Source organism: Gambusia affinis, linkage group LG19, assembly GCF_019740435.1.
Source record: "Gambusia affinis linkage group LG19, SWU_Gaff_1.0, whole genome shotgun sequence".
NCBI lineage: Eukaryota > Metazoa > Chordata > Actinopteri > Cyprinodontiformes > Poeciliidae > Gambusia > Gambusia affinis.
This window is the reverse complement of record NC_057886.1, coordinates 22196236-22201898: the sequence shown is the minus strand read 5'-3', so window position 1 is coordinate 22201898 and position 5663 is coordinate 22196236.

The following is a 5663-nucleotide window of genomic DNA, read 5'->3' as shown; positions in this document are numbered from 1 at the left end:
GCGAGAGGAGAGAGGCAACCAATCAGAGGACAGAACGGGGGGGAGGGGGAGGGCAGTGACCGGTCCGACTCCCCCCTCACACACACACACACACACACACACACACACACACACACACACACACACACACACACTCTACAGACCGCTAAACAGTGATCAATACACGCTGATCGCATTGATCACGTGACTTTAAATGAACGTCATCAGCAGCTGTGACCGCGCTCACCTGTCCACCTGTTTTCTACGGAAAGCCTGAAGTGTCAGAATTATTACTTCGACTAACGATTCTTTTAGTTACTAGTCAATTGATTGATTACTTTGACGATTAATCGGATAAAAGATTTTTTGATGGAAATAAAGAAATAATTCAATTCATTTTTTTCAATAAGTAAATAAAGATTTTATTGCCTAAAATTAAATAAGAGTATTACTTTAGTGAGCACTTAATTTGTAGCGGAGGAAATGAAAAAAATGTTTCTAACATGTGAAAATTTGTTGATTATTTTATGGATTAATCAATTAATTATTAGATGCAAAAGGAAATTAATAGGTTTTTATTTATGTATTTACAGAAAATTATTTTTTTCTAACTTAAATGCAAAATGTGTATATTTTTGTATACTTCTGTCTTAATTCCTGCTCTGAGTTTGTTGTTCTTTCTGGAATGATTCTTTTTCTGAGTCTTTTTTACTCCAGCTAAGAGTTAATCGATTAGTAAATTAGTTGATGATTATTTAAATAATGGTTTAATTACGATTAATCATTTGAGACCAAGTGAGAATTCCAGTTTCAAACACCGTGTGAACCAGTTCAGAACTAGCTCAGAATCGGTTCAGAACTAGTTCAGAATCGGTTCAGAGCTCAGAGCCGGTTCAGAACTAGCTCAGAATCGGTTCAGAACTAGCTCAGAATTGGTTCAGAACTAGCTCAGAGCCGGTTCAGAACTAGCTCAGAGCCGGTTCAGAACTAGCTCAGAGCCGGTTCCGAACTAGCTCAGAATCGGTTCAGAACTAGCTCAGAATCGGTTCAGAGCTCAGAGCCGGTTCAGAGCTCAGAGCCGGTTCAGAACTAGCTCAGAATCGGTTCAGAACTAGCTCAGAGCCGGTTCAGAACTAGCTCAGAGCCGGTTCAGAACTAGCTCAGAGCCGGTTCAGAACTAGCTCAGAGCCGGTTCAGAACTAGCTCAGAATCGGTTCAGAACTAGCTCAGAATCGGTTCAGAACTAGCTCAGAATCGGTTCAGAACTAGTTCAGTTCACAGCAGCAGGTCTGTGGCTCCCCCTGCTGGCAGTTATCTGCTCAGAGAGCCATACATCCCAGTTGGACAGCACCTCTCTGGGGATTCCTCCAGAACCAGAATCTCATCTCAGATCATTTGTTTCAGCTTCAGGAAAATGGGTCGGGCCGAGGAGAACCGGGCATGAATCACGTTCGACCCAGTTCCCGCTCCAGGTGTGTGTTCGTTGTCACTTTCATTAGGAACCATCTGTAAAGTGAACTCTGGGCCATCTGGGCCGGGCTGACACCTGCCTGACCCCGGCCTGAACTCACACACACATTCAGAACCGGGTCAGCTTGTCCCAGTTGTGGAATGATCACTCTGGTTGTTGCAGCTGCTGCAGGGAACACACACACTTAAAAAAACAGAGTGTATTGAGTTTTCTAAATAGCCTTCAGTTTGGTTTGGATTAGAACCTTTTAATTTCTGTTTTAGGTTTAGGAACTAAAAAAACTATTTTTTGAGTTAAACTTTAGATATTAAATCAAAAGTACTTTATTTATCCCAAAGAAAATTAAAAGTTGTCATAACTCACATCATCCAAATATTTTCAAAAAGTCGTTGTTGATAACGTTATGGGGAGGAAGGGTCTCCAGTAGCAGTCAGTCTCCCAACGAATCTAAAGAAGCCTCTGACTGAAGACAGTTGCTGTAAGTCTAATGTTCATCATGTCATGCTGACATCTCAGTATCTGAGCAGCAGAGACGATATTCCACAGTAAAATATATTACATTACATAATCAGTTGTTCCCAAGCTCTGCTAGTCCACCTTATTTGCTTTTGCCACTTCTCTTTCTGGCCTTATGGTTAGAAAGACGTTGGAGTAGGGGATACGATCTCCTCTTTTAGGTTGGTACACTAACAAAAATTGTACTCAAGAGTATTTTTACTTCAACGTATTTAGAAGAGAAATTATTTAAGCAAGAATAAAAAAGAATTTGGCAAAAAAAAAAAAGAAAAAAAAAAGAGACTAATCAAGTACTGAGTAACTGATCAAAACATCAGTCATTTAAAAATTACATCATCAGATGCACCAAAATATAGAGCTGTGAGGAAATAATCATTCACATAAACAACAGAATTACAAAGTAACAAAATCAAACGTTTTTCAAAATCACTTTCTTTTCCAATAAGCCAGTTTCAGTTTTTGAAACTTAAACTAAACACTGACGGTGTGCATCTGTGTCGGGTTGAAACAAGCTTGTTCTTCATTAATCACAGTGGGTAGAGGATCCAGAAAGTTTATTCAAGTAAAAGTAAAAAGTACAGCGTAGTAAAAATATATTTTCCAAATACTTACTGAGGTAAATATGGTTACTACGCAACTCTGCCAGTTAGTAACGGGTCAGAACCTGGCGGTTCGCTGAGCAGCAGATATGAACGTTGTAATATCTTCTGCCCTCTGCTGGACAGAACTTAAATTGCAGGACAATTTCTCTGATCCATTCATCCATTGGTCCGGAGTTTCTATCCTGCAGCTTTAAAAAGAGAGTTCAGGCATATTGGAGCAGGGATGCGGCTAAAGGTGGCAGGTAGTGGGCCTGAACCCCCCCAGCCCCCACTCTACTCATGTTTTCATAGTTTTTCATTTTCCTACAAAGTCTTTTTAGAGGTAGAGCTGAGAAACTACAATACAAAAAAGAGGAAATCTGAAATTAACGTATTAATATTACCAAGCCAGTATTGATCCAATACTGATATTTATGATCAATCTGCCCACCTCCAGTGACTTCTTTTCACAATGATCATATTTTGGGATTTGTAGGAAACACAGAAAACAGTTTTAAAATATTAAAAAATAAGATAATTTAAATCACTGAACAGGTTGCCACCTGAAAACGTTAAAGCTCTGCTGTTGCTGCCATAGCACCTGTCCAGACCTCTCAGGTTCTGGTTCTGCTCTGCATCCAGAACCAGAACCAAACATGGAGAAACAGCTTTCAGCTTCTCTGCACCACAAATCTGGAACAAACTTCCAGAAAACTGCAAAACAGCCGAAACACTGAGTTCCTTTAAATCTAAACAAAAAACGTAACTGTTTAGAGTTTCTTTTGGCTAGTAACAAGTAAAACATTGATTGATTATTTAATTTATATTTGGTTGATAATTTTGTTGATGGCATTTGACAAAATGTGAAGTTATTTTTGTTTCATAATTGTTTTATGGTGTAAAGCACTTTGAGACGCCATATTGTTAAAATGTGCTGTCCAAATAAACTTCACTCTGACTAAACAGATTAGCTAAAGAAAATACAATTTCACTGTTTAAAATACACTATAATGTGTCATAAAATAACACAATGCAGGTTTGAAAAATTAATACTTAAGGTAACAGGGTTTAAAAGTGCACACATCATAAAACAACAAAAATAATAGATTTTATTTATAATGCTCTTTATAACTTTAAATCTCAAAGGGCAAAAACAAAACAAGCAATAATGGCTAAAAATAATTAAATTAATTCATAAATAAAAGAGACTAAAACCAATGTCTGCAAAAATGAACCAAAAACAACACGGAGGGTGTCAAATATTTACGTGTTTAATTAATTTTAACTCAGAATGTGTGAGAATTACAGAAAAGTGTCAGATTTACCTCTGTGAGTTGGTTCTCCTGTGTTGCAGTTGGAGGCTGGAGGAGGATTAACTCTGATGAATGCAGGAGGCGCTTCGCTCCGGGATCAGGCCGCGCTCCTTCAGGATTCGGTTTCTGCCAAGCTGAGCCGACCTGCGGCTCCTCAGGACTCATCAGATGTCTCTAATGGAGGGACTGAGGCGATCTGCCGACACCTTCGCTGCTGAATGTCAGCCGGTCGCACGGCTGGATGCCTCACACACCTCTCAGGTGTCTGAGCAGCTTAAAGCTCCTCTGTGTGTGTGAAACAAGCCTCTGCTCTGTTCGGAGTCGGGTTTTCACGCTGAAACATCCTGCAGCTCATCGGCTCGTCTCCAGACACGATGACACAGAAAAAGGTTTTAATTCAAGAATCGGGGACAAACCGCAGACCTGATCCTCAGAGAACCAGCAGCTCTGTCCTGTGTGCTGACATCCTGTCCACTTTTAGACTTTCCTTAAAGTTAGACAGGCTGTGGTCATCCGGAGCTGTCTCTGTAGTCATGCTGCTACAGATGCAGTTGTTTTTTTTTGAACTGTTAGGATTTCTCCCTTTCTTTTTTTTTAGCAGGTTAATAGAAATGCACTGCAAAAACACAAAATCTTACCAAGTATTTTCTGTCTAGTTTAGTGCAAATATCTTAAATAAGACCAAATTAACTTACAAGTAACTTTCCACCAAGATGTAGGAGCTCGTTTTAAGTCAACAATTCCTTAATATTGATGAAAAATTACTGGTTCCTCTGGCAGATCATCTCATTTAAAGCTTGAATTTTTACCAGTGAAATAATCTACCACTAAAACTAATCATTTTTAATCAATATTAAGAAATTGCTGACTTACAACAAACTTCAGTCTCTTGTTGAAAGTTTACTTTTAAGTTAGTTTTGCCTTATTTTAAGTGTACCAAGACATCTATGCTTGAAACTAGACAAAAAGTACTTTATTTAAAAAACTTTCAGCAAGACGTAGGAACTTGTTTTAAGTCAATAATTCCTTAATATTGATTTTTGTACAATTACTAGTTCTATTAACATTTTCTCATGTTATGTTATTTTTCATCAACATTAAGGAATTATTGACTTAAAACAAGCTCCTACTGAATATCTTGCTGAAAAGTTATTTATAAGTTATTTTGTGCTTAATGTAAAGTCTACTAAGATATTTACACTAAAGACTACAGAAAAATACTTGGTAAGATTTAGTTTTTGCAGTGCAAGCTGTCCCAATCATCTCTGGAAGTCAATCTGATTAAAATTGAAAATGTTATTTTATTTTTTGTTGTTTTTCAGTTTTCTGTTTGTTATTTTTGTTGCTGCTGTTTATTTTATTATCCGGGTATTTATTATTTTAGTGTATGCAGTAATTGGTGAATGAAATAATAATAAAAAAAAATTAATAAAACAAAATACAACTGCTCCTCATCATGATGCTGCCTCCACCATGCTTCCAGTTAACACATCAACATGTGCAGCTTTATGGGTTATTGGGTTTTTTTGGGGTTTTTTTAGAAATCTTTTTACATGTTTTATTTTGAAACTTTGCAGCTTCCTGTCTCTACAGTCTTAGTGCTTCTTCTCAGGTTTCTGAGGGTGAAGGTTGGAGTTAGAGTCAGATCCACCTGAGAACAAATGTCCGTTTTATCTACAGTGAAGATGTTTCAACAAATGGATTTTTTTTTCTCCTGACAGGTGAGACGTATCCAGGAACAACAAGTTACCTGTGTGATGACTTCGCCCACACGGAGGCCCCATTGGCCTTGAGTGGGTGGTG